This window comes from Meriones unguiculatus, chromosome X (genome assembly GCF_030254825.1).
Source record: "Meriones unguiculatus strain TT.TT164.6M chromosome X, Bangor_MerUng_6.1, whole genome shotgun sequence".
NCBI classification, from domain to species: domain Eukaryota; kingdom Metazoa; phylum Chordata; class Mammalia; order Rodentia; family Muridae; genus Meriones; species Meriones unguiculatus.
Genome location: NC_083369.1, coordinates 3,243,722 through 3,258,414, shown reverse-complemented (window position 1 = coordinate 3,258,414; position 14,693 = coordinate 3,243,722).

Here is a 14,693-nt window from a genome sequence, read left to right as displayed (position 1 = left end):
CTAGAATCTATCCCTTATAACTTTTTTGTCCATCATTTCACTAAATATAACCAATTATCAATACCTGTTCAGTTTTCCTTTGAAATATGTGCCATGTTAATTTCATACCACCTTTAATACCTTTTAATGCTACCATCTCCCCAAAAATACTATAGAGCCCTAATTGCCATTCTGCTTCTAGCTTCGATTCTGATACCAACTTAAATTCCATAAGACAGCCGGAGATTTTCTTTAAAGTAGTATGAGTCAGAATGGATAATACTCTTCTTCCTGAAACTCCAATAGTTTACATTACATCGCTAATGAAATTTACACTGTACACAGAATTGAATATAGTGTTTTGCTTTTCTCTCTGATATCATCTCCTACTTTATTCAGCAAAACTGACATTGAAAATTCGATCACAAGTTAAAATGTTCTTCTCAGTATATTCACACATAATTGTGTATAAGTATCAGTGCTGTCTTTGAATTTTACATCTCCACACAAATTGTCAACACATCACTACTCAAACTATACAGAACTTTCTTGGCGCCTAGTGTACATCTATACATAGTTACACTTTTACCCATCTTACTCTAATTATCTTTATTTAAAATTATGTTTGTCTCTCCATAATCGCCTATATAAAATGACAGGCTTTTGCATTGTATATTATCAGCTATATTTTAAGTTGATAACTCTTTAAAAACCTGCATGATTTTCTTTACTAATTCCAAGTATATAGAAAAGTGTGTAGGGTGTATTCAACATTATTATAGTAGATATTTGTAGAAAGCAAACCAGGAATGAAAAAAAAAAGTGTATCAGCATAGAAGCAAAATGAAAAAAAATATGAAGAATGTTGTGCCATTATAGCTAAGTGTGAGTAAGAGTTTGAAGTGTGTATAACCAGTTTTGTCATATAATAGAAAGAAACAAAAAAATTTGTGTAGCTGTTATTGAATTTGACTAAAAAGAGATCATTGATGATTATAGAGAATGCAATTTATTGGAAGGATAAGGCTTAATAATCCTTTTTAAAAGTTAATGAAGACATTACTAGTGAGGAAATAATACAGGCAAAGACCATTCATATTTAAGTTTAACTGTCATTTTTAAGGTAATAAACATTATTTTGAGACAGAGGATTAAGAAAGGTAGTCATGTTTCTTGGGAAAGTGATGAGACTAGAAAAAATCATACATAAAAAGCTATCTAAGAGTATTGAGATTGAATTTTGTCACATTTTCATTTGAATAGATGATTTCTTGTTAGAAATATTGATAGGATTTAACATTAAATAAATAAGCTAGATTTGGGAAACTTACTAGTTATTTACCAATCTCAAGACAATAAAGTATGAAAGGTTTTTTTTCAGTAGTATTTAGAAACTTAACCAATACTTCCTAATGTTCTATAGAAACTAAATAATCAGTGAGCATACCTATATATGAAGGTAATTATATTCATTAAAATAATACAGTCTTTAGTAAGAAAAATCTCTTATTTATTTTGTATTGCTTTAACAAAACACCATTGCCAGGAAAAATTATAAATAAAACTTTTAAAAAGGTTACAGTGTCAAAAAATTGGATCCAATGGTATCAGTACAGAAGCATGGTGGTGGCAGCAAACTAAACACTCATCTCTGGATCTGCAAGTAGAAAGAAGGGAGAGCACACTTGGAATGTCACTTTTGAAGCCCAAATGTCTACTCATAGTGACACATCTCCTCCTCCAACTCCAAACCTCCTATAATTGCCCATCCTGGGGTCAAGCATTGAAATATAAGGAACTATTGTGTCCATTCTCATTTAAACAACTGCATAGGTATTTTGGAGAAAGCATTGTAGTTACATTATCCAAAATTAGTTATCATTTATAACATTAAGTCTTTGAATACATATTTACTAATATCTTTGGAAAAGAGATTTTAACTAATTGACAGTTTGAAACAATTTAACAGTATTGTAAAATTTTAGCTTCATCACTTCTGTTCACAAATGACAATCTCATCATTGTCACAGAAATCAAAACTCCATATATTTTGTAACAGTCCCTTTTTGTATACACTATCAACATGTCCTATAGGAAGCACACAATTTTTATTAATAATTCTATTTAATTATTTTATACTCCACTACCTTGAGGATTTTACAGAATAATTAATAGTGAAATAGAATTTCAAAGAATTATCTTTAAAAACCTTTATTGTATATGCATGTGTGTAGGCATGTGGAGGCCAGGGGTCCAAATGGGTTGCCTTCCTAAATAAAACTCTGTAAAGAAATTTTACTCAAAGAGCCAGCCACTGAGTTCCTTTTATGAGGGAGCCTATTTAGAGATAGAGCTTCCATGGGCTACCTCTGTTCAAGGGTTCTAGGTTATCTCTATGAATGGTCCTTGGTTGGACTATTAGTCTCAGAAAGACCCCAATGCCTAGATATTTTGGCTCTGTTGTTCTTCTTGTGGAGCTCCAGACCCTTTCAGGTTTTTCTATCTCCCCCTTCTTTCATGATTCTCTTCAGTCTGCCCAAAGTTTGGCTATGAGTCTCAGCATCAGCTTTGATAAGCTGAGGGGTAGAGACTTTCAGAGGCCGTCTGTTGTAGGCTCTTGTCTTGTTCCTCTTTTCAACTTCTGATGTCTATATCATTTGCCTTGAATGAAGATTGAGCATCTTACCCAGGGTCCTTCTTCTTGATTAGCTTCTTTAAGGTAAAGAGATTTTAGTATGATTGTCCTGTACTATAATATACACTTATAAGTGAGTATATAGCATGGGTTTCATTTGGCTCCTGGGATACCTCAGGCAGGATGATCTTTTCTAGTTCCCACCATTTGTCTGCAAAGTTCATAATTTCCTTGCTGAGTAGTATTCCATTGTGTAAAATACCACAATTTCTGTATCCATTCCTCAATTGAGGGAAATCTGGGTTTTTTTCAGATTCTGGCTATTACCAATAAAGCTGCTACAAATATGGTTGAACAAATATCCTTGCTGTATACTTGAACATCTTTTGGATAAATGCCTAGAAGTGGGATAGTTGGATCTTGAAGAAAAAACTATTCCTAATTGTCTGAGAAAGCACCAGATTGATTTCCAAAGTGGTTGTAGAAGATTACATTCCCACCACAAATGGAGAAGGGTTTCCCTTTCTCCACATCGTCTCCAGTATGTGTTGTCACTTGAGTTCTTGATCTTAGCCATTCTGATGGGTGTAAGATGAAATCTCAGGGTCATTTTGATTTGTGTTTCCCTGATGACTAAGGATGTTGAGCATTTCTTTGTTTCTCTGCCATTCAGTATTCCTCTATTGAGAATTCTCTGTTTAGCTCCGTAACTCATTTTTAATTGGGTTACTTGATTTGTTGCTGTTTAACTTTTTGAATTATTTTATATTTTGGATATTAGCCCTCCGTGAGATATTGGGTTGGTGAAGACCCTTTCCCAATCTGTAGGCAGTCGTTTTGTTCTGACAAGTGTCCTTTGCTTTACAGAAGCTTTTCAGTTTCATGAGGTCTCATTTATTGATTGTTGCTTTTAGAGCCTGTGCCAATGGGGGTGTTCTGTTCAGGAAGTTGTCTCCTGTGCCAATGGGGGGGGGTAGTCTTATCAGGCCAAAGAGTAAGACTATGAAAGTTAGTCCTGATGAGGCATGATAGGCTACAGTCAGATGGAAGGGGAGGAGTACTTCCACTATCAGTGGACTGGGGTAGGAGCATGGGAGGAGATGATGGAGGGATGGAGTATGGGTTTGGGAGGGTAAGATGGTGGGGCTACAACGGGGATACAAAGTGAATAAACTGTAATTAACTAAAAAATAAATTAATCAAAAAAAGAAAGAAAAAAGAAATCCACAAAAGTGTGTAGCATCTGTGTAAGCATTATAAGAGAGAGTGAATAATGGTTGCTTGTTTTATTTAAAAATTAACATTCTGTCATAGAGAGAGACAGAAATGCCCATTGAATTCATCAAATCATAGATTAATACTAAGATTCAACTAAAAGAATTTGTCATTAAGGTAAAAGTAAATTTTAAATTTACTTTTAAGATGTGTCTGTAAGCAAATTAAAGAGTAGAAATTTGATACCATTTATGAAAATATGCAATCAAGAAAGGGGCTGAATTTTCTTAGGGAGTTATGTGCATAACATAAACTTGTCGAGAACTGAGAATAATTACAGGTTGTAACTTGAGGCCATAGTAAAAGAATTACAACATAATTCATCTTTGGGCTATTCTAATGGATACGAATGTTGATATTTGTCATTATTTCATCACAAAATGAACTGTATTTCCTTTCTTTTTATACTATGCATTAAAATTAATAATTTAGTTTTATATATACAATGTGGTAGAAGTGATGCTGCATAATTTTGATGGTAACTTTAGAGAATAAGAAATAACTTCTACCTGGCCCTCTTTTGGGGGAAGTGGAGTCAATTTGAAATACAACAAGAGTATTGTAATAAAAGAAAAAAGAATAAATGCCCTTTGTGGTGCCACTAGCCTCTATCCCTAGCACATAAGAAACCTGAGGAGAATTGGAGTTAGCACTTCTTTGAAGGTCTTGTAGAATTCTGCGCTGAAGCCATCTGGTCCAGGGCTTTTTTTGGAGGGGAGACTGTTAATGACTGCTTCGATTTCCTTGGGAGATATAGGGCTATTCAGTCTTTCTACCTGATCTTGACTTAGTTTTGGTAGATGGAATCTTTCAAGAAAATTATCCATTTCATTTAGATTCTCAAATTTTGTGGCATATAGGCTTTTGTAGTATGACCTAATAATTGTTTGGATTTCCTCAATGTCTGTGTACAGACCCAGCTATACCACTGCTAGGTATATACCCAAAGTTTGTTCAAGTACACAAAAAGGACACTTGCACAACCATGTTTATAGCAGCTCTATTTGTAATAGCCAGAACCTGGAAACAACCCAGATGTCCATCAACGGTGGAATGGGTACAGAAATTGTGGTATTTTTATACAATGGAATACTACTCAGCAATCAAAAAGGAGGAAATCATGAAATTTGCAGGCAAATGGTGGGATCTAGAAAAGATCATTCTGAGTGAAATATCCCAGAAGGAGAAAGACAAACATGGGATATACTCACTTATATAGACCTATAAGATATGATAAACATAATGAAATCTATACACCTAAAAAAGATAATCAATTGAGTGGACATGGGGTAAGATGATCAATCCTCATTCAGAAAGACAGATGGGATGTGCATTGAACGTATGACAGGAGTCTACTGAGCGCATCTGAAAGACTCTAACTAGCAGTGTTTTCAAAGCAAAGACTCATGACCAAACCTTTGGCAGAGTACAGGGAATCATAAGAAAGAAGGGGAGTTAGTCTGATGGGGAAAGGATAGGAGCTCCACAAGGACCAAATATATCTGGGCACAGGGTCTTTTCTGAGACTGACATTCAACCAAGGACCATGTATGGACATAACCTAGAACCTCCACTCAGATGTAGCCTGTGGTAGCTCAGTAACCAATTGGTTTCCCAAAGTGAGGGGAACAGGGACTATTTCTAACAGGAACTCGATGACTGGCTCTTTGGTCTCCCCACCCCCGAAGGGAGGAGCAGTCCTGTTAGGCCACAGAGGAGGGCTTTGCAGCCAGTCCTGAAGATACCTGATAAAACAGGATCAGATGAATGGGGAGGAGGTCCCCCCCATCAGTGGACTTGGAAAGGGGCACGGTGGAGATGAGGGAGGGAGGGAGGGAGGGAGGGAATGGGAGGGATTGAGGGATCGGGACACGGCTGGGATACAGAGTTAATAAAATGTAACTGATAAAAAAAAATAAATAAAAAAAAAGAAACCTGAGAAAGGATGACCTCATTTTTAAAATCACTTGCCATCCATTAGAATAATCAATTATTAAGCATATCTACTGTGACCTAAATGCTCACTATAGTCACTGAAATGGGGATATTAACTGAAGATACCATTTATGAACACAATTAGACAACACAAAAATAATACAACTATTATGGACTACAACTCTCAGTGATATATATATCACTATATATATCACTAAACACATATATCCAAATATTAAAAGAATGTTATTCATACTAGTTCCAAGTTGTAAGTAATTCAAATGTTCATCAAAGCTAATAAATCTTGTTTTACTTTATCTCACTTTATTACATTTCATAGATATTGTATTATTTACAAATAGAAAGTGATGGTAACCCTGTGAGAAAGAGTTTAAGTAGCTCCATTTATTATCTTAGATAGGATTTTTTTAAGATGGGGTTTTTTAACAATGAAATATTTTGTGTGTATATATTTGTGTGCAGGTTTGAGTGTTTACGGTCACATGCATATGCATATGTGCATGCATATATATATCTAGAAGCCAGAGAGCAGCCACAGGTGTTACTCTTCAGTAATCATCTATCTATCTATCTATCTATCTATCTATCTATCTATCTATCTATCTATCTATCTACCTATTTATCTTCTATATTTTTGTTTGTTTTTTTGAAATAAGTGAAAGACCAAAAGATAGCAGCGATCGTTAACACTATGTAGAGTAGGCGCAGTATAGCGGTAAGTTCCCTGAGGGGATAGCTACCTCGCTGCATTCTTTCCTGCCTTCCGGTTCCGGGTGGGTACGTGACCCTGCTCACAATCTGCCTTCCCGCCTTCCCTGTTCTGGGTACGTGACTTAACTACGGCTTTGTTCAAACCACCCAATCAGAACCCTGTAACTGCTTCTCGCTTCTGTAACCGCGCCTCCTGCTCCCGAGCCCTATAAAAACCCGTCACCCTAACCGAGAGGCGCGCAAGTCCTCCGATAGGCTTGGTCGCCCCGGGTACCCGTGTATCAAAATAAACCTCTTGCGGCTTGCATCCGAAGGCTGGTCTCGCTGTTCCTTGGGAAGCGGGGTCTCCCCGTCTAGATAGGCTCATGGCAGTCTTTCATTTGGAGGTTCCACCGAGATCTGAGACCCCCGCCCAGGGACCACCGACCCAGCATCGGGAGGTAAGACCTGCCGGCTTTTTGTTCTGTGAGTCTTGTGTATCGTTGTGTTAAACGGTCTGTCTTTGTGTGAGTTCGTTTCCAGGGGGTTCGAGTCCCCCTGTGGTCTGGACTTGGCCAGGTCATCTGTATCAGACGGAAACTAGAAGGAGCCGACGGGCTCGTACTTCTATTCCGTGCCTCCTGGGAGACGTCTCAGGAGTGCCTGGTAAGGGTAACCCTTCTTGGGTTCCCTTCTGTCTGGAAACACGAGCCGAGTGGGACTCTTTGGGGCGACGCCCCTGAGAGAAGGCTACGTGCTTCATCTGGGAGACGGAGGAACCGGACCTCCGACAAGGTCTCCATCTGAATGTTTGTGTTCGCTTTGGCGCCGATCTCGTACCGCGCGGTTTGTGTTGTCTGCTGTCTGCTTGATTTTTGTCATAAGTGTAGTGAGTGTTGTTTGTCTGTCTACCTTTTGTTTTCTGTTCTGAAAGGCCTTACGAAATTTGTTTAAAATGTGTGCCTATGCGTCTTATTAGATCCATAAGTGCATATTGTATAGGCTGCCACGTGGTCTAAAGTGTCTCAGTGTCTCGCCGCCATCTTGACTTCACCATGTGATTTTATAATGTAACCGCCATCTTGGTATGGGTAAAAAAAGAAAAAGAAAAACCTTGGTCAAATCTCATTTCCTTCTAGGTTAAAAGGATAGCTTATTTTAAATTGGTATTGGTTTTAAAAATTAAATTGCTTGCACTGGTAAATTCTGTTTTTAAAATCTGGTTTTAATCTTAAAGATTATGTTTATGCCTTGTGACTTCTACAAAAGGGGTACTTTGTTTTAATATTGCAAAAACGGGTTTTAAAAATTGTTTAAAGTTTATCAGACATTTGGGTATGACAATGACTGAGAAAATTGCAGTTTTTGAAATGTATCTTATGGAGAGCTGTTTGTTTGATAAGCTGCTTTGTTTATAAAAAAACATGTTTACACCCTGTTCTTTATCTTGAGACAAAGAAAAGGGGAAGTTTCACCAAGTTCCTTAAAGCTTGTTCTAAGTTCCTTAGAGTTTGGTTGTTACCTTTATGTTATCAGATGCAGGAAAGTTAAAAAAAAAAAATTTGGCAGTTTCAGAACTCCTCTTTATAGTAATGTAACTTGCTTTTGCTTTGCCTATAAAAAGCAAATCGTACGTAGACTCTGGGCTTCAGCAGGATCATGTCAGAATGGGAAGGATTTTAGTGAGAGTTTTTATGTCGTCTGAAAAGCAAGAAAGAGAGCGAGAGCAAAAAAGTAAGCATGTCTGGTTAAGCCAGAAAAGAAAAGCTAGAAATCTGAATGTATATAGCATGTCGCAGAAGGTTAGTGGATGTGTTATAAAAAGCCAGAGAGTTAATATGATTTAAAAAAAAACTGTATTTTAAAATGTTATACTTCATTTAAAAGGCTGGTGATTCCTCATTACAAAATGTTTTTTTTATGCTCTTTTAAGGAAAAAATTCTAGCTGATAGGTTTGGTATGGCTAAAATAATTACAGTTTAAAATTGTTCTAGTATTACTGGGAACTTTTGGTTGTGGGGGATTATGGAAGCTCCGAAGTGTTTGCTGTATCATCAGCACCTAATGGCCATGTTTGGTATTGTCAGTCACAGCCTGTGCTAATGCTAGCACATGGCCAACCGCCATGATGGTTCAGCAATGGAGAGCTCGTAAAGCTGTAGTTTGGCTGCCATATTTGTTTAAGACTTCCAGCTGAGTTCAGTTACACGTGGCCAGCCGCCATGATGGTTCAGCAATAGAGAGCGCGTGAAGCTGTAGTTTGGCTGCCATGTTTGTTTAGGAATTCCAGCTCAGTTCGGTTACACATGGCCAGCCGCCATGCTGGTCCGGAGATATGTTTAGTCATTAGTGCTAAATGCAAAGCTTTTTAATGTTCAATTTTAATGCAAGTGGTAGGAGCAGCAAGATTAGCTAGCCTCTCTATAAACTGTATCCGATTAAAAGGTTTGCTTTGAATTTAGTTCAGAAAGAACAGATTTAAAGTTATGCTAAATACTGCAGTTGAGCCTTACCTAGTCCCTTATCTATTTGTCTTAAAATATATACTTCTAGGACATGCATCTCGAAAAATGCTAGAATCAGAGATCATAGCATTCTGTTTTATAGGACACAGTTTAGAGCAGATGATAAAAACAGAGTAACTCGGATATGCTGGCCCTCAAGCTTGTCAGAAATCTGAATTAGGCATTTTAACATGTGTAAGCTTATTGTGACAGGAAGTCCCGCAATCCTGGCAGTAGGTCCCCCAAGGTCTCCGAGAAGATTTGGGCACAACGACAGATGAATGCTACTCTGGATTGTGGTATGCTAACCACTGGGCAATATTGCCTCAACTGGCCCACTGCTAAGGCCCAGCCAAAACTGTGGACACCTGGAGTCAATGTTTCACGTTGCTAAGGGCGAGGTGAGGCCATTCTCTCGTTTCTTTCTCCACAGAAACAGTCTCTCATCTTATGTGCCTGGCAGAACTGCGTCTGTTCAGGATGCTGAACACAGGAGCCAGGGACACTGCCTAGGTAATGGGCTAACTAGTCATCCCTGTCATTTTGATTGGCACATGGATTGGTATTTATTTAGCTTATAATTTATCCTTCTCAGGTCTCTGAACACCTTGACGGCTATGCTAAGCTTACGGTAGCTTTGCAGCTAGAGAAAAGACAATTAGATCGACTGTTAGCTTATTGATCAGCTCATTGGCTAGAACCACAGAGTACTAGATACCTTATTTAGAAAAAAAGACAGGTTTGCCTTGCTCACAGGACTCATGTCTTAAGATAAATAAGTGGAGCTTATATAGGGTCTGAGAATACAGGAGTTTAGGTTGTAAAAATCTAGAGTGTTATTATTTAGTTTAAAAAAATGTTTCAGGGTTGATAAATACAAAAGATTGGAGAGTCTAAGTAGTTTTTTTTAGGTATATAATTATAAATTATAAAGAGATAAAAATATTTTAAAGCAGATTAAAAATGGGAAATATTATAAATTTCTCCCCCCTTTGCTACTGTTGTGCTTATTTTATAAAATTTTAAAAGTTCAGAGTGTTGACATTGATCAATAGAGTTCTGATAAGTTGACGGAGCAATAACTGCTTATTATTCAGTCACCAGGTTAAGATTTTATTTTCCTTTGTTGGCTTCTAAAGATAGACTAAAGGTGCTTCTCGTTATTTTAAAAACATCTGTTTAATGTGTGTATCTGACCCAAAAGTCATAGCTTTTAGTATGGTATTCTTAATATCTGCCATTTCTGGGGTAGATTTTGACACAGAAATATCCTAAACCTATTCCTTCTAGTTGCTTTGTTAAGGAAAGTCCAAGCATCCAGGGTTTAGCACTAAAAGCCAGTAATGTATTTCTGCCTAACTTTCCAGTGTAAACATAAAGTAAAAGTGAAAACTAAAAGTATATGCTGAGTGTATAAAAATAGCCAAGCTTTATTCGTGACTAATTACAAACAGCTATGCCCACAGAAGAAAAAAAAATGTTACTGTGGACACACTTAGGTTGTGTATAAAGGTTATAAAACAAACAGCTAACTGATACCCATTCAGTGGGATGCAGTTTTACCTGTTCCTCTCAAAATGTTTGATTTGCTGATATGTTACTTTTCTGAGTATTTAAAATTATGTATATTTCCTTTTGTGTACTAAAATTTCACATGAGTTTCAGGGATGTGACCTGGATCTGGCATAGCTCAAAAGGATTGCAGATGAGATTTTCCCTGATCTTTCCCATTTAATAGACAAATTTTAACTCCTGTCTCCAGTCTGAATTTGTCTCAGCAGATCTTCACCTGTTTAACTCTGTCCGGGATCAGCTGTGGACTGCAAGCTGAGATCTGGACTTCCTGGAAACTGACATGATTGCTCCCTGCCTCTTCGGGTGGATCAACGAACCAGATGCTTGGGACTTCCCCATTGCCCAGCCTTTGACTGGCATTTCAGCCTTCCTAGCCCCTGATGCCTACGGTCCAATGGTCAGCTCGAAGAAGCTCCAGAAGACGGATCTACGCCCAAATCCCCCCTAGCAGGCTGAAATGCTAAGTCAAAAGGGGCTCCCTGGCATTAGCTATTGTCTTGGACATCTGCTTAGCTGAAATGGACACTAATATTGCAGCAACTGGGCTAAAAGCCTCGAGAGATCCTGTAATCTCCTTGGCTTACTACCCCTATATCCACCCTGAAGGGACCCCAGATCCCATTATAAAAAATAATCTATAAGATACAAGGGGTCATATCTGGAAGACCCAAGATTGGGTCTTCAAATGATCATAGGAAAGGGGGAAATGAAAGACCAAAAGATAGCAGCGATCGTTAACACTATGTAGAGTAGGCGCAGTATAGCGGTAAGTTCCCTGAGGGGATAGCTACCTCGCTGCATTCTTTCCTGCCTTCCGGTTCCGGGTGGGTACGTGACCCTGCTCACAATCTGCCTTCCCGCCTTCCCTGTTCTGGGTACGTGACTTAACTACGGCTTTGTTCAAACCACCCAATCAGAACCCTGTAACTGCTTCTCGCTTCTGTAACCGCGCCTCCTGCTCCCGAGCCCTATAAAAACCCGTCACCCTAACCGAGAGGCGCGCAAGTCCTCCGATAGGCTTGGTCGCCCCGGGTACCCGTGTATCAAAATAAACCTCTTGCGGCTTGCATCCGAAGGCTGGTCTCGCTGTTCCTTGGGAAGCGGGGTCTCCCCGTCTAGATAGGCTCCTGGGAGTCTTTCATAAGGTCTCTCACTTTCCTAGAACTCATGAAGTAGGCTAGATGGCTACCCAGTGAATCTCAGGAATCCACCAGTCTCTGAGAACATGTCATCATGACTTCTTTTATGTGCGGATATAATGGTCAAATTCAAGTTCTCACACTTGTGTGGCAAGCATTTACTGGGTCAACTATCTCTGTAATCTCCCCAATAAAATATTGAGACTTTGTCATATGAGTACTGTATGTAATTTTCATCTCTCTCTCTCCCAAATGCAACACTTTCAGTCCTCCCCTTATGCTCTCTCAAATTTACTCTCCTTTAATTCTTGCTCACTCTATATATAGCTTCCTAATTATATTTAGTGTTGTTAATATATGTATGTGCTTAAGGTACTCATCCTTGGAGAAGACCAATTCTCCTTCAGTCAGAAGCCACTAATTGCTTGTAGCTCTTCATCTAGGAGTACAGGACATTAGGTCATAACAGACTTTTGGCCCTCTGAATTTTACAATCTTTCTACCTCCTCTTCTACAATGTTCCTTGACCCTTGGGTGAAGGAGTTGTGTCAAATGAGGATGGACAGTACATAGTTGTTTTCTTCATTTTGTGCATGAAGAAACTGCTCAGAACTTAAGAATACTAGTTGCTTCTACAGAGGACACAGATTCATTTCCCAACATTCACATAATAGCCAATAATGGTCTATGACATCAGTCTCAGAGGTTCTAATATCTTTTCTGGCTTCTGGAATATTGCACTCATGGTACACAGATGTACATCCAGCCAAAACACCATTTTTAAAACATAATAAGGTTAATAGAAAAAAGTGAACATTATCCAATGTACTGTGACTAGAAGTAGAAAGCAATTAAATCTTCACTCTTCCTACTTGCTTGTCAGAATATTTTTATCATAGCAAGAGCAATCAAATCAGAACAATGACTTTTGAAATCAAAAGTTCAAAATTACCAAGCACTGTACACAAGTGCTTTCAAGAAAATGGCCAACAAAATTAAAAATAAAAAGCAACAAGCCAGATAGGATAGTTATTATCTCTAATCCCAATAGGAGGGATGCTAAGACAGGAGAAGTCCCACAGTTAAAAGAAAAACTACAGATTTCCCAGATCATTTTGGCTGCAAAGTGTGTTGTGTCTCACAACAAATCAAAACATGTGACCTATATAGTAGCACTGCAACTCTCTATGCCTGTGTAAAAAATAAAAGCCTATAATTCACAGCACTGAATCAACAAACAGCATCTCTCTTCATCCACTGTCTAAGTTCTGCCCTAGATAATGAAGAATACACAAAGTGTATTCATGTTACTGGCTTATACACTACTCACCAAACGTTGCTGGGTAGTACATTTTCTTTCTAGCCTTCTCTCTCATGCATTGTTCCTAATTTCTTTGTTTATATTTATATAGGTCTTCTCTTAGTATCCCTACAAAATTTCTTATCAAACAGAAAAGTCATAAAATCAATTTAAAATATTGTTTTGTTTCTTAAATCTGTAAGACTTAATGTACTAAAATGTCTTCTCCTTTGACTTACAATTATTAGTGGGACATGATGCTCTAACAAATATTGGAAATATGTCTGTTAAAATGGATTAGAACAATTATTTCATGTGTTTATAGGCAGAATCTAATAACATACTTTATTTCCTATAGATAAACTGGCAGAAAACACTTTACAAGAAATATAGGAATAGTGTTTGTTACAGAAGTGTCAATAATTTTCTTTTTTACTTGGCGAAATAATGCAGCATTTCATTTGCTTTGAAACTGTACTTTGCTTTCTACTTTTTTAAAGAGGAGAAATACAGTTTTTTATAATTGTTCCTTGTTTTGAGCCTTGTTTCCATGTCAATGTGTGTATATGTATGTATGTGTTCATGTGTGTGTGCATAAGAAAGAGAGAGATAACAGAGAGAGAGAAGGAGAGGGAGAGGGATTTGGGTAGATAAGTGTAAATGTGCATATGTCACAATATGCATGTGGAGGACAACTTGCTGAAGTCAGTTAAGTCCATCAACCTTGTTTTTGAAGTAGAACTTTTTGTGCTGTTTTGCAGTACTTAGTACTCCATACAACTTACATATTTAAACATAGTAAAGGCAACATACAGCAAGCCTATAGCCAACATCAAACTAAACAGAGAGAAACTTAAATCAGTCCCATGAAAATCAGGGACAAGCCAAGGCTGACCACTTTCTAACTCTCTTTTCAACATATAACTCACAGTCCTTGCTACAGTAATAAGACAACTAAAGGAGATCAAGGTAATACAAACTGGAAAGGAAGAAGTCAAAGTATCACTATTTACAGATAATATGATATTATACATGAGTGACCCCAAAAATTGTACCAGAGAACACCTTCAGCTAATAAACAACTTCAGCAAAGTGGCTGGATATAAAATTAACTCAAAAAATCTGTAGCACTCCTGTATACAAAAGACAAAGTGGCTGAGAAAGAAATTAGGAAAACAACACGTATTACAATAGCAGAGGCCACAGAGGAGGTCTTTGCAGCCAGCCCTGAAGATACCTGATAAAACAGGGCCAGACGAAAGGGGAGGAGGTCCTCCCCAAACCGTGGACTTGGAAAGGGGCAGGGAGAAGCTGAGGTAGAGAGGGAGGGATTGGGAGGGAATAAGGGAGCGGGATACAGTTGGGATACAGAGTTAACAAAATGTAACTAATAATAATAAACAATAAAAAAATGCCAGATCTTAAGAGAAACTAAATGGAAAAAACATAATCAAATTACTGTAAAAAAATGCAATAGCAGCAAATAACATAAAGTACTTTGAAGTGAATCTAACCAAGCAATTGAAAGGTATGTATGAAAACAAACAAACAAACAAAACAAAATAAAAAAAAACCAACAACAACAACAACAAAAAAAAACCTTTAAATCTCTGAAGATAGAAATAAAAGAAGATATGAA